At 37.9% G+C, this 23,337-nt stretch overlaps 1 long non-coding RNA gene across 1 annotated transcript; it reads left to right on the top strand.

Moving 5' to 3' along the window:
- Positions 1 to 4,766: 4,766 nt before the first annotated feature.
- Positions 4,767 to 17,865, top strand: LOC309652137. Its single transcript, XR_014258605.1, has 2 exons — positions 4,767 to 4,803; positions 5,133 to 17,865. It is a non-coding gene; the product is annotated as an uncharacterized lncRNA (long non-coding RNA).
- The last annotated feature ends 5,472 nt before the right edge of the window (positions 17,866 to 23,337 follow it).

Raw genomic sequence — 23,337 nt, 5'->3', positions numbered from 1 at the left:
CTTTTTGAATTATGGTTTTCTCAGGGTATATGCCCAGTAGTGGGGTTGCTGGGTCGTATGGTACTTCGATTTTTAGTTTTTTAAGGAACTTCCATACTGTTCTCCATAGTGGCTGTATCAATTTACATTCCCACCAACAGTGCAAGAGGGCTTCCTTTTCTCCACACCCTCTCCAGCATTTATTGTTTGTAGATTTTTTGATGATGGCCATTCTGACTGGTGTGAGATGATATCTCATTGTAGTTTTGATTTGCATTTCTCTAATGATTAGTGATGTTGAGCATTCTTTCATGTGTTTGTTGGCAATCTGTATATCTTCTTTGGTGAAATGTCTGTTTAGGTCTTCTGCCCATTTTTGGATTGGGTTGTTTGTTCCTTTAGATATTGAGCTGCATGAGCTGCTTGTATATTTTGGAGATGAATCCTTTGTCAGTTGCTTCATTTGCAAATATTTTCTCCCATTCTGAGGGTTGTCTTTTCGTCTTGTTTATGGTTTCCTTTGCTGTGCAAAAGCTTTTAAGTTTCATTAGGTCCCATTTGTTTATTTTTGTTTTTATTTCCATTTCTCTAGGAGGTGGGTCAAAAAGGATCTTGCTGTAATTTATGTCATAGAGTGTTCTGCCTGTGTTTTCCTCTAAGAGTTTTATAGTGTCTGGCCTTACATTTAGGTCTTTAATCCATTTTGAGTTTATTTTTGTGTATGGTGTTAGGGAGTGTCCTAATTTCATTCTTTTACATGTAGCTGTCCAGTTTTCCCAGCATCATTTATTGAAGAGGCTGTCTTTTCTCCATTGTATATTCTTGCCTCCTTTATCAACAATAAGGTGACCATATGTGTATGGGTTTATCTCTGGGCTTTCTATCCTGTTCCATTGATCTATATTTCTGTTTTTGTGCCAGTACCTTACTGTCTTGATTACTGTAGCTTTGTAGTGTAGTATAGTCTGAAGTCCAGGAGCCTGATTCCTCCAGCTCCGTATTTCTTTCTCAGGATTGCTTTGGCTATTTGACTCAGCAATTTAAAAAGCCAAATAATTACTAACCAGAATGGCCAACTCAGCAGAAAGGATGACAACTCTGGGCTCTGAATATCAGGATTTAAAATCACGCCAGGCCTTGTCAGTCCTATGTGCCCAGATACAGTTGGGGAAAAAAATTCCTGAGGTACAAGAGAAATAATAAACTAAGGAAGATAAATGCAAAAATGTGTGTGTGTGCATGAGTGTGTGTGTGTGTGTATCTCTGTGTATAAAATGATAGCATTATCCTAATCATGGATGAAGTGTTTAGTGTTCAGAAGACTGGTTTGTGCATGGATGACTCAACATGGAGGAAGGGAACATGACAAGGACAGACCAGCCAGGCTGCGCCTAAGCAAAGACCCTAAACCTACTGGTAATGGAGCCAGCCATTGAATGAATTTCATACTGCCCCTGTTACCCTTGAAAGGGTTTAGACTTGGGGAGATTTGGGCTTGTACCATAGCTCCTTCATTTACCAGCCGAGTGCCAGCCAGTTTCTTAACCTCCCTAGTTATACTGCCTTGCAGGGTTTTGAGGATTAAATGAGAGAATGTATTAAAGACACCCAGCTTAATTCTTAGTACATAGTAGCCATTCAATAAATGGGGTGTATATTATAGTAATTGTTATGAGAACACTATTTTAGTGGACTCATACATGGGTTCCATCTTGGGATTTTGTGTATGCAATCTTCATCCCTGAAGTGCCTAAAAAGTCTAGTCATACAGCAGTCACTGGGCATGGACCACAAGGACCAATTAGAGGGAAAACTTGTATATATAAGAGATGATTAAATATATGCATTTATATATATATATATATACTTATAACATATACATGTACTTATATTTTTGACTTTTAGAAATCCTTCCTTTAAATCTCTGTTCCTCTTTGTCCTGTTCTTTTTTCAAGGTTGCAGTATCTTTGCAGCTCTTTGATTATTCAGGGAGATGAAAGTTTAGACAAAGTACCTGTTGCCTCTGATTGCTTTTTTTCTGCTTATCTGGTGATCCTTGGTTGCTTGTTTACATTTACAAGAGGGACACTAAAAAGGTGCTTTAGCACGAGTGGGATTTGTTAACTGTCAATGTCACTTTAGGGTTATCTGGCCGGGCCATTTCTTTGGGGAAAGTTTGATTAGGTTTTCCTCTTGTGTTGGTCATATTCGTTAGTGAAGGCTTTTCCAGTAGCTTTCCTTGAGGGTAAAGGCATGGTGACCAGTATTCTGAGAGTAGGTAGGGAAGAAGACTGGACAGAGCTCACCATCCAGTATTGATATACCCACTTAATCTGTCTCTTTCCATCTTGACTGAACAGGAGGACACCAGGCCACAAAGACTCTACTTTTGACCTTTCCAGAGAATAAATCTCCAATAATGTTCTGTGGTGAGTGGAAGAAATTTTAAGGACTGAAGGACTGAACCTGGGGGCCTAATTGCTGCCTAAATAGATTTAAAACTCATCTTCCTTATTTTGGATCTTTCCTTTCCCCACTTCCAGAGGTACATGATGCTGACATTGGGGATTTTGTTCTGTAACTTGATGTACTTTGTGTTGTTTCCTCATTGCTTGGCTTAAGATTCAGTGTTCTTGTGTCTCCTAAAATTCCTTCCCCTTGTTTGCCCATCAGCTTTCCAGTTTCCAAAATTTTGTTACTGTTGTGTCCTCTCCTGTCCACCCAATCCTTGTGTGGTTTTGTGCCTTTAAAAATATATTTGAGATGAGTTTGTCTAATCTACTACCTATACATATATATATATACTTTTATTATGATCCTGATTAAATCTATTTAGTGTAGAAGTTTTATTTTTTGACCTACTTACACAGTATACAGCAAAGCAAAGTTCCAAAAGGCGAAGACAGAGGAGGAATAGCTAGGTAAGAAAGGAAATGAAATGAATTTTGTGTCTTGGACTATGTACTTGAACCTGGGCTTCAGTCCTGCCATGTCCGTAGTCCAATGTGTGGTTAGAACATTTATGAGTGTCCCCTCTTGCAAGTCCCCCATGTGCTAGTTTAATGAAATATGAAACTGTGTTTCCCCTCAAGAATGTGTCATACAGAACAGTTAAGTCCATGCCCCAGAACTGCTTCTTCAATTCTGCTACCTCTAATAGTGTTAAATAGATAAAATGACCAGAAAGAAAAAGGCACTGATATGTGTGTATATATACATATACATGTAAACTTTTGGGGGATCCTGGTATAGGCTGTGCTCTAAATTCTTATCCTGCTTACTGACATGAACTTCAGTGGTCATAAATAAGGCAAGCTCACACTCCCTGGTGATGAACTTGGCTATGCAAGCTGATTTTTTAGGCCCATGTGTTCCAGTTTCCCCAGAAGGCTCAGAAAATACAGACTGTAGTCCCTTCCGAAACCTGTGATCCAGACACTTGCTCTTTGGGATGTGCTGCACTTGTTTACCCTTCCCACAGTCCATTGTAAGCTCAGAGGGAGGTAGGACAAAAAAACCTCTTTTGATCTATTCCTGCATCGCTGCCATGTCTTTCCATTGACACTGCCAGCTTGTCATATATCTTCCTGTTTCTTTACTTACATCCAGGAAAGAAAAGATGAAAAATATTGCAGATGTTTCTGAAGCACTGAACTTCTAGAGCTTGTTTACTAATTCTCTTAGTGTCTGATCCAGTAAACTCCACCACGTAATTCCTGAATCAAAGAGGCTGTTATTTAACTCCTCTGGGCGTCAGTTTCTCTATCTATGATGTAAAAAGGAGATGAGAATCTATAACCGCTTCCAGACTTTGTTGTCTTCTTCTATACTCGGAATGTGCCTGGGGATATCCATATTCATATGGATTCCATTTTAGGAACTAAATGGAGAAGCAAGATGTCAGAGAAGTCCTCTGATTAGATTTTACCAATAGGGAGGAGGGAGAATCCATGAATTAAGCAGAGAGAGAGGTGTTCTTTCTTCCTCCATAGGACATTGGCTACTGCCTTTGGGAAAATAATTTTAGTTATTTTAAATCAAAGTGAGGATCATCAATCCTGTGACCAGACACATGGATTATTCTGAGAGTTATGGCAGGGCACAGGTGATACGAAGAGAGAGAACTAGAGCAGGGAGCTGCTCTGGTTGACTGAACGTCCGGGGGAAGTAAGAGAATTGAGGTTAGGATGGGCAGGCCTTACTCTGCTAGGAATGGGCATGGATCAGGAGTAAAGCTGAAGGAGACTTCATCCTCTCTCCCTGGAGGAACCTTTCGAAAGGTTGAGGGAAAGCGGAGGCTTTGACACCAGAACACAGCCTGTTGGGAGTTCCTAGTCTGGGAATAAGGCAGACCAGAAGTGAAACTGGAGAGGGATGTAGAAGTAAGAGGTGAAGGTCAGGAAGCCATGCTTCCAGTTCTGGTTCTAGAACTAACTAGCTGGGTGATTTGACCAGATGTAGCCTTCAGATTTCTCATCTGTAAGATTAGCAAGTTGGATTACTACTCTCTAAGACCAGGTAGTATTAACATTTTTTATAATTTTATGAAATGGAAAAGGAAAGGCTTATGTTAGTGAAAAGGTAATTATTATTTTTGATAATAAAAATGCCAGTTACTACTGTTAATTGGTTGCTATATGCTAGGCATTGTGCTCAACATTTTACAAACATTACAATTTGTAAATGAGGTAGTTCTTTATCTGTAAAAAAAAGCACAGTTAAATATTTTAATAAGATTACATATCTAATAAGAGGCAAAGTCACGATTTGAACTCAATTTAATAACCAGTAGACTTAGAATAATAGAATTAGAGATTACCTTAGGTTTTTTTTTTTTTTTTTTAAATTTATTTATTTTTATTTATTTATTATTTTTGGCTGCGTTGGGTCCTCGTTGCTGCACGCGGGCTTTCTCTAGTTGCGGAGAGCGGGGGCTACTCTTCGTTGCATGCGTGGGCTTCTCTTGTTGCCGAGCACAGGCTCTAGAGTGCGCGGGCTTCAGTAGATGTGGTGCGCGGGCTCAGTAGTTGTGGCGCACGGGCTTAGTTGCTCCGCGGCATGTGGGATCCTCCCGGACCAGGGCTCGAACCCGTGTCCCCTGCATTGGCAGGCAGATTCTTAACCACTGTGCCACCAGGGAAGCCCTACCTTAGGTTTAAACACATGATATTCAAGCCAATAATCCCTTTTAACACTTGAGGAAACAAGACTAGAATTCTTGTCCCAGTACTCATTACAGGTATGAACGGGAAGATGTCATTCTCCTTCCCCAGCTTTCTGGGTCTCTAAATCTAAGTGCAGCTTTTTTCCAGTGCCCTAGGTTGCCTTGCTCAAGAAGAATGGGCTCAAGCTGGTCTGTAGCTGTGTCTTTCAAGAAATAACTGCTTAGAGTACAGGGGAAGTAACCTGAGCCCTTGGAGAAAGGCAGCCTTTCAGACATACTGGGCTCAGCATGTCTGAAAGGTCCTTTGCTGTGTGTGTGACTTTCAGACCTGATTTGGTGTGACTTTTTTTTTTTAAACAAAACATGGTTTTCCAGAACTTTATAGTCTGGGCCTAACTCCATTCAAATTAGAATATGTAGCACACATTTGTAGTGAGCAAAATTTGCTAGGTTATATCTGAGAACAGAACCTGCCTTGCCTTGTCAAAGTTTACACGAAGTGTCAGCATTGCCAGGGGCCAACATTATGCCCTGCTTGTATTTTTCTAATGTGCAAGTTCCCTGTCCCCAGCGAGCACTTACTGAAGGAGTTAAAGCTCGTGGGTTTGTTACGTTATTTAATCTTTGCCCTGGACCATTTCTGGAGTGAGTAGCAAAGTAATGAGACAAAAACAGTTACATGGGAAGTAGAGAGGGGGAAAGAAATATAGTAAAGTTATAAGAGCTTTCTTTTCACCTTGGATTATACGTCAACAAGTGCCCTTTTTTCAAACTGCCTTATCCTCCCCCTTTTTATTTTAAAATAGGATGTTAAGTGACTTTTTAATATTTGATGTAAAATAAATCAAAATACCATATAAAAATTGTATATTATGGCTGCCATCATGCAACAATGAACTTTCTTTTTTTTTTTTAAACTTTTGGGTTTATTTATTTGTTTATTTATGGCTGTGTTGGGTCTTCGTTTCTGTGCGAGGGCTTTCTCTAGTTGCGGCAAGCGGGGGCCACTCTTCATCGCGGTGCGCGGGCCTCTCACTATCGCGGCCTCTCATTGCGGAGCACAGGCTCCAGACGCGCAGGCTCAGTAATTGTGGCTCACGGGCTTAGTTGCTCCGCGGCATGTGGGATCTTCCCAGACCAGGGCTCGAACCCGTGTCCCCTGCATTGGCAGGCAGATTCTCAACCACTGCGCCACCAGGGAAGCCCAACAATGAACTTTCATGATGAAAAATAACATTTGAAAATAAAAATAGTTGTGAATTATGGGTGCTTGTATCTGCTCTCAACATGCTTATAATTGTTATATGGCCTTTTAATTAAACAAGCACAGAGCTTTTAAATGGGTCCTCCAATAGGAAAATGGGCAAAGATATGAGTAAGCAATTCACAAAAGAAGCAAAAAAACCCCACCAGTAAACATGTCAGAATTGTACAATTTTATTTATGCTACAATGTGCACTTTTGATGCATAATTTCATATGTCAACTCAACTGGCCACCGAGTGCCCAAACATTTGGCCAAACATTATTCTGGGTATGTCTGCTACGGTGTTTCTAGATGAGATTAAAATTTGAATCTGTAGACTGAGTAGTGCAGATTGCCCTCTTTAATGTGGGTCGGCCTCTTCTAAACAGTCAAAGACCAGAATAGAACAAGAAGGCTGTGTAACAGGGAACTCCTCCTGCCTGACTGCTTGAGCTGGGATGTCAGTTTTTCTTGCGTTTGGACTTGAACTGAAACATTGGCTCTTCCTGGGTCTCCAGCCTGCTGGCTTTCAGGTTGGAATTTACACCACTGGCTTTCCTGGTTCTCAGGCTTTTGAACTCAGAATGGAACTACACCATTGGCTTTCCTGGGTCTCCAGCTTGCTGACTGCAGACCTTAGGACTTCTCAGTCTCCATAATCATGTGAGCCAATTCCTTATAATAAATTCCTCTCTCTTGTCTCTGGAGAACCCTGACTAATGTAACATTTTAGCAATAATAAAATATTATTTTATGCCAATTGTACGTTTGTTAAGGCTGCCATAATGAAGTACCACAAACTGAATGGCTTAAACAGCAGAAATTTATTGTCTCACATTTCTGGAGGCTAGATGTCCACCATCAAGGTGTCAGCAAGGTAGGTTCCTTCTGAGTGCTATGGGAAATAATCTATTCCATGCCTCTGTCCTAGCTTCTGATGGTTTGCTGGCAATCTTTGGCATTTCCTGGCTTGTAGAAGCATCACCTCCATCTTGTCTCTGCATTTATCTTCACATGGTATTTTACTATGTGTATTTGTGTCCAAATTGCTCCTATCTATAAGGACACCAGTCATATTGGATTAGGGGTCCACCCTACTCCAGGATGACTTCATCTTAGCTAATTATATCGTCAATGACCCTATTTCCAAATAAAGTTACATTCTAAACTACTGGGGGTTAAGATTTCAACATATGGATTTTAAGGTGACACAATTTGACCTATAACATTCCACCCTCTGGCCTTCACAAATTCATGTCATATCCAAAATACATTCATCCCATCCCAACATCCCCCAAGGTCTTAACCCATTCCAATATCAACTGTAAGTACAAAATCGCATCTACAATAGCATCTAAATTGGTATGGATGAGGTATGATTCATGCTGGGGCCAAATTCCTCTCCATCTGTGAACCCGTGAAACAGACAGACATAGGATACTCATTCCCTTTCTGAAAGGGAGAAATTGGAAGGAAAAAGATATTACAGGTCCCAAGCAAGTCTGAAGCCTAGAAGGGTAAATTTTATTAGATTTTAAGACTTGAGAATAATCCTCTTCGGCTGATGCTCTGTTCTTCAGACACTGGGCAACACTCCTGCCTTCTTGGCCTGGGAGGTGGCCCTGCCCCCTGGACCTGTACCCTCTGGGTTGGTGATATCAGTGGCAGCCCCATCAGCCTCTGCATACATGCCTCTGCCCTCAAAGTCATTCTTCCTCCATTTAATTCACATATTGAAGTCCTAACTCCCAATACTTCAGAATTTAACGTTATTTGGAAATAGGGTCATTGCAGATATACGATGAGGTCATGCTGGAGTAGGGTGGACCCCTAATCAGATATGACTGGTACCCTTATAAAAAGGGGAAATTTGGACATAGACACACAGTTGGAGAATGCCCTGTGAAGATGAATGCAGGTTGGGAATGATGCTTCTACAAGCCAAGGAATGCCAAAGATTGCCAGTAAACCATGAGAAGATAAGGGAGAGGCATGGAAAAAATTATTCCTCACAGCACTCAGAAAGAGCCAACCCTGCTGACACCTTGATCTCAGATATCTAGCTCTAGAACTGTGAGACAATAAATTTCTGTTGTTTAAGCCACTCAGTTTGTGATAATTTGTTATGGCAGTTCTAGAAAACTAATAATACCTATCATTTTGGTAAAAGTTAAAAAGACGGGTAAGATTCAGTGTTAGTACAGTTGTGGAGAAATGGAGAAAGTATGAATAGGCACCTCTTTGGAAGTATTTTGGGAATAAATAGCAACATAAATTTCATGTATCCATTGATGCAACAGAATACGTGCTCAAGTACTTAAGAATTTATTTGACAGGATGATAGTTACAGAGCTACTGATAAGTACAAAAATTTCAAACAATCAAAATTTGTATCAATAAAGGAATGATTTAAAATTTAATGTAGATTAATATTATGGAATTAATGCATCTAGTTAAAAGACTGAGACAGGTCTAAGTGAATTGGTAGGAAGGTTGTCCTTGATATGTTGGTTAGTGAAAAAAGCAATTTGCAAAAGAGCATAAACTAATGATCTCATCATTGTAAAAATCAAAAAAACTTTTTTGAGAGGTGATTGACATACAATTGAACATATTTAAAGTTTGCAAATTGATAAATTTTGACATATGCATACACTCATAAAATCATCACCACAATGAAGATAAAAAACATATCATCACCCCCAAAAGTGTCCTCATGCCACTTTGTAACCTCTTTCTCCTGCTCTTTCCCAATCCACCAGTGATTTATTTCTGTCACTATAGATTAGTTAAAACTTTCTAGAAATTTAAATAAATAGAATCATACAGTATGTACTCTCTTTTGTCTGGCTTTTCTCACTCGACGTAATGATTTTGAGATTTCAACCATTTTGTGTGTTTCAAAAGTTGGTTCCTTTCTATTATGTACTAGATAGTATTCCATTGTATGCGTATATCACAGTTTGTTAATTCATTCATCTTTTGACGGGCATTTGGGTTGTTTCAATTTTGTCTATTACAAATACAGCTGCTATGAATGTAGTATACAAGTTTTTGTGAGTTCCTGTTTTCATTTCTCTTGGGTAAATACCTAGGAGTGGGATATCTCAGTCATACTTTAGGTATATGTTTAATTTTTTAAGAAACTGTCAAATGTTTTCCAAAGGAGATGTACCATTTTACATTCCCATTAAGAGTTGGAGAGTTTCACTTGCTCCAATCCTTGCTGATACTTAGTACTATCAGTATTTCTAATTTTAGCCATTCTGATAGGTGCATAATGTATCTGATTGTGGCTTTAATTTGAATTTCTCTAATGACTGATGACATTGAAAATCTCTTTGTGTGCTTATTTGCCATACATATTTGTTCTTTAGTGAAGTGTCTATTCAAATATCCCCCCATTTTTTTTTTTTGGCTGAACCGTGCAGCTTGTGGAATCTTAGTGACCCGGGATTGAACCCAGGCCCTCAGCAGTAAGAGCGAGGAGTCCTAACCACTGGACCGCTAGGGAATTCCCATCCCCCAGTTTTTAATTGGCTTATTTTCTTATTATTGTGACTTGAGAGTTCTTTATATATTCTGAGCACAAGTCTTTTATCAAATATGCAACTGGCGAATATTTACTTCTAGTCTGTGGCTTGCCTTTTCACTCTTTGAATAGTGTCTTTTGAGGACAAGTTCTTAATTTGTGAATCTTTGTCTATCCAGTTTTTCTTTTATAAATTGTGCTTTGGTGTCATACTTAAGAAATCTTTGCCTAACCCAAATCACAAAGATTTTCTCCTATATTTTCTTCTAGAAGTTTTATAGTTTTGGCTTTTGTACATTTAGGTCTGTGTCACATTATGATTCAGTTATAATGGTACAAGTTATGAATGGTAGGCAGAATACTAAGTTGACTCCCAAGAAGTCTGGTGTACACACCTTTTCATAGTTATTCTAACATTAATCTAGGTGCTACTGTGATGCGATTTTGCAGATGCAATTAATATCCCAAATCATTTGAATTTAAGATAGAGAGACTATCCTGGGTGGGCCTCACCTAATAGAGTGAGGCCTTAAAAAGGCCTGGGCTTTTCCTGAAGTAAAAGATTGAAAGAATAAGAGAAGTTGAACATAAGAGAGCTTATCCATTGCTAGCTTTGAAGATGGAAGAGACCATGTGTCAAAGAGAGCTGATACCTTCTAGTTGCTGAAAGTGCTTCCTGGCTGATAGTCAGCAAGGAAACAGGGACCTCAGTCCTACAACCTCAAGGAATTGAATTCTGCCACAACCACGTGAGCTTAGATGAGGAGTCTGGGCTCCAGATGATAACACCGCTTGGCTGACACATTGATATTAGCCTTCTAAGACATGGGGCAGAGAATCCAGTCATAATGTACCCAGACTAAGAAGTAGGTAAGAACCTAAAGAACTGTGAGTTAATAAATGGGTGTTATTTTAAGCCACTAAGTTTGAGGTAATGTTTTTAATGCAGCAATAGAAAACTAACACATTTTGGGTCAAGGTTAATTTGTTTCCTATACGGATATCTAATTATTTCAGCATCATTTGTTAAAAAGGCCATCCTTTTTCCATTGATTTGACTTTGTACCTTTGACAAAAATCACTGCACCATATTTGTGTGAGTCTATTCTTGTTCTGTTTCACTTATCTATTTGTCTATATTTATGTCAATACTGCACTCTCTTAACCGTAGTTTTAGACTAAATCTTAAAATCAGATAGTGTATACCCTGTCCAATTTATTTTCATTTTCCAAAGTTGTTATGGCTATTCTAGATCCTTTGCTTTTCCATGTACATTTCAAAATCAGCTTGTTATTTTTCAAACACACACACACACAGGCACACACACACACACACACACCTCCAACTGAGTGAACTGAGATTCTGTTAAACCTGTAGGTCAGCTTGTGAAGAATTGATATCCTAAGAGTATTGATTCTTCCAATCAATGAATATGATATCTCTCCATTTATTTAGGTTTTTTCAATTTCCCTCAGCAATATTTTATAGTTTTCAGTTTACAGGTCCTGCACACATTTTATCAAATTTATCCCCAAGTATTTCATATATTGATGCTATTGTAAATAGTATTATTTATTTAATTTCAATTTCCAATTGTATATTTGTATGTATTACACACACATACATACAGAACTGATTTTTGTATGTTGACCTTATCTCTCCAAATTCTTATGTTTAACCCCTGACCCCCAATGTGATGGTATTTGGAGATGGGGCTTCGGAGAGGTATTTAGGGTTAGATTAGATGATGAGGGTGGCACCATCATGATGGGATTAGTGGCCTTATAAGAAGTGGAAGAGAGAGAGATTGCTCTCTCTCCTCCATGTGAGGACACAGCAAGAAGGCAGCCATCTGCAAGTCAGGAGGACTCACACCAGAACCCGACCCTGCTGGCACCCTGATCTTGAACATCCAGACTCCAGAACTGTGAGAAAATAAATTTTTGTTTTTTTAAGCACCCCCCCACCCCCCCCCCCCACACACATACCAGTCTATGGTATTTTGTTATGACAGCTCAAGCTGACTAATACAACCTTGTATCCTGCCACTTTGCTAATCTCACTTATACTAGTACCTGTTTTTAAAAGATAATATAGGATTTTCTACATAGACAATTATATCATCTGCTAATAAAGGGGGTTTTAACTGTTCTTTTCCAGTCTTCATGATTTTTCTTTTTTCTTGCCTTGTTGTACTGGCTAGAATTCCAGTCTAATGCGGAATAGAAGTGGTGAGAGTAGATATCCTTGCCTTTTTTAAGACCTTAGGGGAAAAATTCAATTTTCATTTTTTTTTACCATAAGTATGATATTACTTAGATTTTTTTCAAAGTTGTCCTTTATAAGTTTGAGACAGTTTCCTTCTATTCTTAGTTTACTAAGAGTTTTTACTGAGAATAGATGTTGGAATTGTCTATTTTTTTTTGCAATTATTGAGATTATCATTTTGTTTTTCTTTTTTAATTTGTTAAACCAGAATGTTAAGCAAGTTTGCACTCTGAGAATAATACCTACTTGATCATTGCATATTAACTTTTTATCTACTGTTGAATTAAATTTGTAAAATTTTAAGAAGTTTTGCATCTATATTCATGAGGAATATCGTTCTGTAATTTTTTTTAAAACAATCTTTGCCTGGTTTTGGTATCAGGCTATTTCTTATTTCATTGAAAGAGTTAGGAAGTATTTCCTCCTTTTTAATTTTCTGGAAGAGTTTTGTAGAATTAGTATTATTTTGTTTTTAAATGTTTGGTAGAATTCACCAGTGGAGTCATCTGAGCCTAGAGTTTTGTTTATAAAGTTGTTCAGGGGCTTCCTTGGTGGCGCAGTGGTTGAGAATCTGCCTGCCAATGCAGGGGACGCGGGTTCGAGCCCTGGTCAGGGAAGATCCCACATGCCGCAGAGCAACTAGGCCCGTGAGCCACAACTACTGAGCCTGCGCGTCTGGAGCCTGTGCTCCCAACAAGAGAGGCCGCGATAGAGGCCCGTGCACCGCGATGAAGAGTGGCCCCGCTTGCCGCAACTAGAGAAAGCCCTTGCACAGAAACGAAGACGCAACACAGCCAAAAATAAATAAAAAATAAATTAATAAAAAAAAAAGTTGTTCAGAATATTTCCTTACATGGTGGTTTTAAATTATATTCTGATTAGTCTGGCTAGAGGTTTATCACCTTCATTTTTTTTTTATCTCAAAGAGCCAGCTTTTGGTTTCATTAATTTCCTCCATTAATTTGGTTTTGTATTCTTATTTCCAGGTTTAATTTCTCTTATATTTTCTAGTTCCTTAAGGTAGAAGTTGAGGTCATTGACTTGAGGCCTTTCTTCTTTCCTGATATAGGCATTTAGTGCAACTCACAAATTTTGACATGTTGTGTTTTCATTTTCATTCAATTGGAAATACTTTCAAATTTCGTTTATTATTTCTTCTTGGACCCATGGGTTAATAAGAACTATGTTATTTAGTTTAACTGTATAGTTAAATATACAGAGACTTTCTGGATATCTTTCTGTTACTGATTTCTATTTCATTGTGGTCAGAGAAGATACTTTGTATGATTTAAATTTTAAAAAATTTATTGAAACTTGTTTTATGGTTGGGAATATGGTCTATCTTGGTAAATAAAAATTTGGTGAAATTGGTTGTGTTATTCAAGTCTTTTATGTCCTTACTGATTTTTTTGGTCTATCTTTTATATCAGTTATTGAGATAGGAGTGTTGAAAGTTCCCCTCATTATTGTAGATTTGTCTATTTATCACTTTAGTTCTATCATGTTTTGCTTAATGTATTTTGAAACTCCATTATTAGATAAATAAATGCTTAGAATTGTTATGTCCTCTTGATAAATTGACAGCATTATCCTTGTGAAATGCCCCTCTTCATCCCAGGTAATATCTTTGCTCTGAAATCTACTTTATCTGGTATTCATGTAACAATTCCAACATTCTTTTGCTTAGTGTTAGCATGGTATATCTTTTTCTATCCATTTACTTTAACTTATTTGCCTTTATATTTAAAATGGGTTTCTTGAAGGCATCATATAGCTAGTTGATCCTTGCTTCTCAATCCAATTTGGAAATGTCTAGCCTTTAATTGAGGTGTTTAGACCATTTATACTTAACATGATTATTAATACAGTTGCACTTAAATCTTCTACCCTTCCTTTTTTTCCTATTTGTCCCATCTATTATTTGTTCCATTTTTCTTTTTATCTTCTTCCTTTTTGTTTAATTGAGGAGTTTAAAAAATATTTCTTTTTATCTCCTTTGTTGGATTATTTGCTATAATTTTATTTTGGTTTCTTTAGTGTTTACAAATACATCTTTAATTTATTGAATTAATTATCTTCAAGTAATATTTTACCACTTCACATATAGTATAAAAACCTTATAATCATGTATTTCCATCTTCCCACTTCAGCCTTTGTGTCATTTTACTTATACATATGTCATAAAGTCACAATGCATTGTTATTCTTTTTGCTTTTAATAGTTATCATTTAATAGATTAAAAATAACAAAGAAAGTATTTTATATTTACACACCTCTTTACCACCTCTGGTGCTTTTCATTCCTTGTATAGATCTTTTTCTTCTACCTAAAGCGCTTCCTTTAATATTTCTTGTAGTGCAGGTCTCCTGATAATGAATTCTTTCAGAATTTGTATGTATGAGAAAATCTTTTACCCCTTTTGAAAGATACTTTCACTAGGTATAGAATTCCACGTGAGAGTTTTTTTTTTTTCTTTCAATACTTAAAGATGTTGTTCCACTGTCTTGGGTTGCATTATTTTAAATGAAGTCTGTTATCATTCTTATGTTTGTTACTGTACATAATGTATCTTTTTACCCTCTGGCTAGTTTTCAGATTTCTTTTTATTACTGGTTTAGTATTTTGAGTATAATATGCCTTAATGTGGTTTTCTTCATATTTCTTGTGGTTAAGAATCACTGAACATTTTGGATCTGTGAGTTTGTAGTTTTCATTAAATTAAAATTTTCAACCATTATTTCTTCATGTTTTTCGATTCTTTTGTGAACTCTGATTACATGTATATTAGGCCACTTAAAGTTATCCTAGAGCTCACTAACACTCTGTATTTTTAGTCTTTTATTTGTGTATTTCATTTCTGATAGCTCCCATTGCAATGATTTTGAGTTTACTATTGCTTTCTTCTGTAGTGTCTAATTTGCTGTTAACCCTGTCTAGTATATTTTTCATCTTGGACATTGTAGTTTTCATGTCTAAAATTTTAATTTGGGGCTTTGTATTGGTCCCATGTCTCTGTCTAACATGCTCAGTCTTTTTTCTGCTTTCCTAAACATATGAAATATAGTTATAATATGTTTTAATATTCTTGTCTACTAATTCTGACATCCATGTCACTGCTGGGTTTGTTTCTACTGATTGACTTTCTCCTCATTATTAGTTGCATTTTCCTGCTTGTTTGAAGACCTGGTAATTCTTAATTGGATGCCAGGCATTGTGAATTTTATTTTGTTGGGTGCTGGATATTTTTGTGTCCTATGAATATTCATGAACTTTGTTCTTGGATGTAGTTTGATTACTTGGAAACAGTTTAATCCTTTCAAAGCTTGCTTATAAGCTTTGTTAGCTGTTACCAGATCAGCCTTTAGTCCAAAACTAATTTTCTCCCCCACTACTAAGGCTATACTTTTCTGAGTACTCTGAGTACTCAATTCATTGTCCTGTGAATTACAAGGTTTTCCCACTCTGGTTGGTGGAAAGACAAAGTATTCAAGCTCTACATGTTTTCCAAGTATTTTGGATGCTTCTGTCCTCAGCCTCAGGTAGTTTCCTTCTCATCCTATTGTGCGAAGTGGCTTCATGCAAATTTTTGGAAAGCAGGGGATACCTGTACATCCAAACTCTGTTTTCTGATGTTTAAGGCCTCCTAGTACAATGAAAAGCATTCTATCCTTTTGTTTCCCCTTCCATTGGACAAAGAGAGGATAAAGAGTAGGAAGTCACTTTGATACCTTTCCTCTTTCCCTTTGAGGGATCTGCCCCCAGATTGGTAGCCCTTTTGTGTATAATCTATGATTCTAGGTGAAACTGAAGGTCAGACAGTGGAGAAGTATGTAGCTGACAATCAAAACCTGTGATGGCAGGATTGTCTTAACTATTTGAATCCTTAGTGTGTAACATATCTGGTATATATTTGATAAAGATACATTCTGTGTAAACCACAGTACCTGGAACAAGACTGTGTTTACATAATAGTTCTATAGAATTACTTCTTGGCTTAGGAAGAGATAAATAAATTTAAGACCTTAAAAATGTATAAAAGCATGAATCACATCTTTTTTCCTCTTAAGCAATCAATTAGGCCTTATTATCACTGGCATTTTCTGTTGCAGATCAAGGCATGGCTATCTCAGGCAGGGAAAGCTGTTGTTGACATTGTTTCTCAGTCTCAAAGACTGAGGTTTAACATAAAATATTTGAAAGGAGGAATTGGAAGGAAAAACAAAACCCTGTCTGGGGAAATGTTACTTGCTGCGTCCAGTCTCGATGAAGCAAATAAGGAGAGAGTTTTCCTAGCATTTCTGTTGTCACTTTTATTTGTCAATAAATGTTTTTGAATTTTCCCAGGTTATGCAGCAACCAGCGGCAGCAGCAGGGATGGGCTTAAGTCATAAGCTGCTTGGCTGATTATCTCAGCACTGACCTGTAAGCAGCCCCCTCTGGGGTGAAATGCAATTGAGCCCCTCCCTATTAACTCTAGTCCTGAGCGGCTCCCCAGCAGTCTCTGTTATCAGGCTCAGGACACATTGAGTTAAATAAGAAGGCACATGGTAGGTAATAGTTTTGTGACACAGGTGACTATCAGCAAGAGACTAAGCTGAAAATGACTTCCCTGGGGCAGCTGAGAATGGGAAATCAGGGTGAAAGTTGAGATTGAGCTGCAAGGTTTAGTTTTCTATCCTCTGAAATGGTCTTGCACTGTGGGTTAAAGGCCACTGCTGTACTCATGAATATATACTATTTCTGGCTGCTGTAATTGATTAGCTACACTTTGCAGCTGGCTTGATGAGCCTGAGAGCTACTCAAGGCCCGAGGAGCAGTACAGAATAGCATATCCATAGAGGCTTTGAGTTCTCATTGGCCATGTGAAAACTGAGGCAGTAAACTTGACAGCAGTAAAATACTCTACACATTAAAAGGAGTGAATTTTGAACCACTGTCTTCCCAGCACTGTTTCCAGTTTGGTTATATCCCTTTATATTTTACAGGAAAAAAAACACCCCCAAACCCTGAACACTTAATCTTTCTTAAGTTTGCCTTTACCTTCATTTATCTATGTAAGCAGATGGTTTTATCTGTGTTATGGGAAGTGGATTCAGAATCTGATATGGCATGGCCTCAGGCTAAGACCTGAACTCTGGAGAAGACCTTATGGTGCTGGATCCCAGCTTTACCTTTTACTAGCTGTGTGACCCTGGGTAAATTACTTCACCTCTGTGTCCCAGTATCCTCATCTGTAAAATGGGGATGATAAAATGACTGCCCTGGTATGGCTGTTATAGAACTAAATAAGTTAATAAAGGTAAAACACTTCCATAGTGTTTACCACATTCTAGACCTTATTCTAAGCTTTAGTCATTAGTGTTATCTGAAATGACAGAAGAATAGCAGTGTACCTGTGTACAATGTAAAGCTTAGGATTCAAGCAGATGTTTACCGTTTCATCCCTGACCTCAAGCCTATTTCCGAAAGGCTTTCCTTTGTATTTGGTTAAGCACACGTGTAACTTATTATTATTATTATTATTATTTTTTGAATTTTTAAAGATTTTTTTTCTTTTTTTGTAACATCTTTATTGGAGTATAATTGCTTTACAATGGTGTGTTAGTTTCTGCTTTATAACAAAGTGAATCAGTTATACATATACATATATCCCTATATCTCCTCCCTCTTGCATCTCCCTCCCACCCTCCCTTTCCCACACCTCTAGGTGGCCACAAAGCACCGAGCTGATCTCCCTGTGCTATGCGACTGCTTCCCACTAGCTATCTATTTTACATTTTGTAGTGTATATAAGTCCATGCCACTCTCTCTCTTCGTCCCAGCTTACCCTTCCCCCTCCCCGTGTCCTCAAGTCCATTCTCTATGTCTGCATCTTTATTCCTGTCCTGCCCCTAGGTTCTTCAGAACCATTTTTTTTCTTAGATTCCATATATATGTGTTACCATACGGTATTTGTTTTTCTCTTCCTGACTTACTTCACTCTGTATGACAGACTCTAGGTCCATCCACCTCACTACAAATAACTCAATTTCGTTTCTTTTTATGGCTGAGTAATATTCCATTGTATACATGTGCCACATCCTCTTTATCCATTCATCTGTCGATGGACACTTAGGTTGCTTCCATGTCCTGGCTATTGTAAATAGAGCTGCAATGAACATTGTGGTACATGACTCTTTTTGAATTATGGTTTTCTCAGGGTATATACCCAGTAGTGGGATTGCTGGGTCCTATGGTAGTTCTATTTTTAGTTTTTTAAGGAAGCTCCCTACTGTTCTCCATTGTGGCTGTATCCATTTACGTTCCCACCAACAGTGTAAGAGGGTTCCCTTTTCTCCACACCCTCTCCATCATTGATTGTTTGTAGATTTTTTGATGATGGTCATTCTGACTGGTGTGAGGTGATACATCATTGTAGTTTTGATGTGCATTTCTCTAATGATTAATGATGTTGAGCATCCTTTCATGTGTCTGTTGGCAATCTGTATATATTCTTTGGAGAAATGTCTATTTAAGTCTTCTGCCCATTTTTGGATTGGGTTGTTTGTTTTTTTGATATTGAGCTGCATGAGCTGCTTGTAAATTTTGGAGATTAATCCTTTGTCAGTTGCTTCATTTGTAAGTATTTTCTCCCATTCTGAGGGTTGTCTTTTGGTCTTGTTTATGGTTTCCTTTGCTGTGCAAAAGCTTTTAAGTTTCATTAGGTCCCATTTGTTTATTTTTGTTTTTATTTCCATTTCTCTAGGAGGTGGATCAAAAAGGATCTTGCTGTGATTTATGTCATAGAGTGTTCTGCCTATGTTTTCCTCTAAGAGTTTGATAGTGTCTGGCCTTACATTTAGGTCTTTAATCCATTTTGAGTTTATTTTTGTGTATGGTGTTAGGGAGTGTTCTAATTTCTTTCTTTGACATGTAGCTGTCCAGTTTTCCCAGCACCACTTATCAAAGTGGCTGTCTTTTCTCCATTGTCTATTCTTGCCTCCTTTATCAACAATAAGGTAACCATATGTGTGTGGGTTTATCTCTGGGCTTTCTATCCTGTTCCATTGATCTGTATTTCTGTTTTTGTGCCAGTACCATACTGTCTTGATTACTATAGCTTTGTAGTATAGTCTGAAGTCCGGGAGCCTGATTCCTCCAGCTCCGTTTTTCTTTCTCAAGATTGCTTTGGATATTCAGGGTCTTTTGTGTTTCCATACAAACTGTGAAATTTTTTGTTCTAGTTCTGTGAAAAATGCCATTGGTAGTTTGATAGGGATTGTATTGAATCTGTAGATTGCTTTGGGTAGTATAGTCATTTTCACAATGTTGATTCTTCCAATCCAAGAACATGGTATATCTCTCCATCTGTTTGTATCATCTTTAATTTCTTTCATCAGTGTCTTATAGTTTTCTGCATACAGGTCTTTTGTCTCCTTAGGTAGGTTTCTTCCTAAGTATATTATTATTTTTGTTGCAATGGTAAATGGGAGTGTTTCCTTAATTTCTCTTTCAGATTTTTCATCATTAGTATGTACAAATGCAAGAGATTTCTGTGCATTAATTTTGTATCCTACTACTTTACCAAATTCATTGATTAGCTCTAGTAGTTCTGTGGTAGCATCTTTAGGATTCTCTATGTATAATCATGTCATCTGCAAACAGTGACAGCTTTATTTCTTCTTTTCTGATTTGGATTCCTTTTATTTCTTTTTCTCCTCTGATTGTCGTGGGTAAAACTTCCAAAACTATGTTGAATACTAGTGGTGAAAGTGGGCAACCTTGTCTTGTTCCTGATCTTAGTGGAAATGATTTCAGTTTTTCACCATTGAGGATGATGTTGGCTGTGGGTTTGTCATATATGGCCTTTATTATGTTGAGGTAAGTTCCCTCTATGCCTACTTTCTGGAGGGTTTTTATCATAAATAGGTGTTGAATTTTGTTGAAAGCTTTTTCTGCATCTATTGAGATGATCATATGGTTTTTCTTCTTCAATTTGTTAATATGGTGCATCACATTGATTGATTTGTGTATATTGCAGAATCCTTGCATTCCTGGGATAAACCCCACATGATCGTGGTGTATGATCCTTTTAATGTGCTGTTGGATTCGGTTTGCTAGTATTTTGTTGAGGATTTTTGCATCTATGTTCATCAGTGATATTGGTCTGTAGTTTTCTTTCTTTGTGACATCTTTGTCTGGTTTTGGTATCAGGGTGATGGTGGTCTCGAAGAATGAGTTTGGGAGTGTTCCTCCCTCTGCTATATTTTGGAAGAGTTTGAGATGGATAGGTGTTAGCTCTTCTCTAAGTGTTTGATAGAATTCACCTATGAAGCCATCTGGTCCTGAGCTTTTGTTTGTTGGAAGATTTTTAAAAAAAATTAATTAATTAATTTATTTTTGGCTGTGTTGGGTCTTCGTTTCTGTGCGAGGGCTTTCTCTAGTTGTGGCAGGCGGGGGCCACTCTTTATCGCGGTGCGCGGGCCTCTCACTATCGCGTCCTCTCTTGTTGCGGAGCACAGGCTCCAGACGCACAGGCTCAGTAATTGTGGCTCACGGGCCCAGATGCTCCGCGGCATGTGGGATCTTCCCAGACCATGGCTCAAACCCGTGTCCTCTGCATTGGCAGGCAGATTCTCAACCACTGCGCCACCAGGGAAGCCCTGTTGGAAGAATTTTAATCACAGTCTCAATTTCAGTGCTTGTGATTGGTCTGTTTATATTTTCTATTTCTTCCTGGTTCAGTCTTGGGAGGTTGTGCTTTTCTAAGAATTTGTCCATTTCTTCCAGGTTGTCCCTTTTATTGACATATAGTTCCTTATAGTAATCTCTCATGATCCTTTGTATTTCTACAGTGTCAGTTGTTACTTCTCCTTTTTCATTTCTAATTCTACTGATTTGAGTCTTCTCCCCTTTTTTTTTTTTGATGAGTCTGGCTAGTGGTTTATCTATGTTGTTTATCTTCTCAAAGAACCAGCCTTTAGTTTTATTGATCTTTGCTATTGTTTCCTTCATTTCTTTTTCATTTATTTCTTATCTGATCTTTAGGATTTCTTTCCTTCTGCTAACTTTGGGTTATTTTTGTTCTTCTTTCTCTAATTGCTTTAAGTGTAAGGTTAGGTTGTTTATTTGAGATGTTTCTTGTTTCATGAGGTAGGATTGTATTGCTATACACTTCCCTCTTACAACTGCTTTTGCTGCATCCCATAGGTTTTGGGTCGTCGTGTTTTCATTGTCATTTATTTCTAGGTATTTTTTGATTTCTTCTTTGATTTCTTCAGTGATCTCTTGGTTATTAAGTAGTGTATTGTTTAGCCTCCATGTGTTTGTATTTTTTACAGATTTTTTCCTGTAATTGATATCTAGTCTCATAACGTTGTGGTTGGAAAAGATACTTGATATGACTTCAGTTTTCTTCAATTTACCAAGGCTTGATTTGTGACCCAAGATATGATCTATCCTGGAGAATGTTCCATGAGCACTTGAGAAGAAAGTGTATTCTGTTGTTTTTGGGTGGAATGTCCTATAACTATCAATTAAGTCCATCTTGTTTAAAGTATCATTTAAACCTTGTGTTTCCTTATTTATTTTCATTTTGGATGATTTGTTCATTGGTGAAAGTGGGGTGTTAAAGCCCCCTACTATGATTGTGTTACTGTCGATTTCCCCTTTTATGGCTGTTAACATTTGGCTTATGTATTGAGGTGCTCCTATGTCGGGTGCATAAATATTTACCATTGTTATATCTTCTTCTTGGATTGATCCCTTGATCATTATGTAGTGTCCTCCTTTGTCTCTTGTACTAGTCTTTGTTTGAAAGTCTATTTTGTCTGATATGAGAATTGCTACTCCAGCTTTCTTTTGATTTCCATTTGCATGGAATATCTTTTTCCATCCCCTCACTTTCAGTCTGTATGTGTCCCTAGGTCTGAAGTGGGTCTCTTGTAGAGAAATTCCTTTAGCATTTGTTGTAAAGCTGGTTTGGTGGTGCTGAATTCTCTTAGCTTTTGCTTGTCTGTAAAGGTTTTAATTTCTCCATCCAATCTGAATGAGCTCCTTGCTGGGTAGAGTAATCTTGGTTGTAGGTTTTTCCCTTTCATCACTTTAAATATGTCCTGCCACTCCCTTCTGGCTTGCAGAGTTTCTGCTGAAAGATCACGTGTTAACCTTATGGGGATTCCCTTGTATGTTATTTATTGTTTTTCCCTTGCTGCTTTTAATATTTTTTCTTTGTATTGAATTGTTGGTAGTTTAATTAATATGTGTCTTGGTGTGTTTCTCCTTGGATTTATCCTATATGGGACTCTCTGCCCTTCCTGGACTTGATTGACTATTTTCTTTCCCATATTAGGGAAGTTTTCAACTATAACATCTTCAAATATTTTCTCAGTCCCTTTGTTTTTCTCTTCTTCTTCTGGGACCCCTATAATTCGAATGTTGGTGCATTTAATGTTGTCCCAGAGGTCTCTGAGACTGTCCTCAATTCTTTTCATTCTTTTTTCTTTATTCTGCTGTGCCGTAGTTATTTCCACTATTTTATCTTCCAGGTCACTTATCCATTCTTCTGCTTCAGTTATTCTGCTATTGATTCCTTCTAGAGAGTTTTTAATTTCATTTATTGTGTTGTTCACCATTTTTCGTTTGCTGTTTAGTACTTCTAGGTCCTTGTTAAACATTTCTCCTATTTTCTCCATTCTATTTCCAAGATTTTGGATCACCTTTACTATCATTACTCTGAATTCTTTTTCAGGTAGACTGCATATTTCCTCTTTATTAGTTTGGTCTGGTGGGTTTTTACCTTGCTCCTTCATCTGCTGTGTGTTTCTCTGTCTTCTCATTTTGGTTAACTTACTGTGTTTGGGGTCTCCTTTTCGCAGGCTGCAGGTTCGTAGTTCCCGTTGTTTTTTTGTGTCTGCCCCCCCGTGGCTAAGGTTGGTTCAATGGGTTTTGTAGGCTTCCTGGTGGAGGGGACTGGTGCCTGTGTTCTGGTGGCTGAGGCTGGATCTTTTCTTTGTTGTGGGCAGGACCGTGTCCGGTGGTGTGTTTTTGGGTGTCTGTGGCCCTATTATGATTTTAGGCGGCCTCTCTGCTAATGGGTGGGGTTGTGTTCCTGTCTTGCTAGTTGTTTGGCATGGGGTGTTCAGCACTGGAGCTTGCTGGTTGTTGAGT

Source organism: Balaenoptera physalus (genome assembly GCF_965194825.1).
Source record: "Balaenoptera physalus genome assembly, chromosome: X".
Lineage (NCBI taxonomy): Eukaryota > Metazoa > Chordata > Mammalia > Artiodactyla > Balaenopteridae > Balaenoptera > Balaenoptera physalus.
The sequence above is the reverse complement of the archived record's forward strand: the minus strand, read 5'-3'. Positions and strand labels throughout refer to the sequence as shown.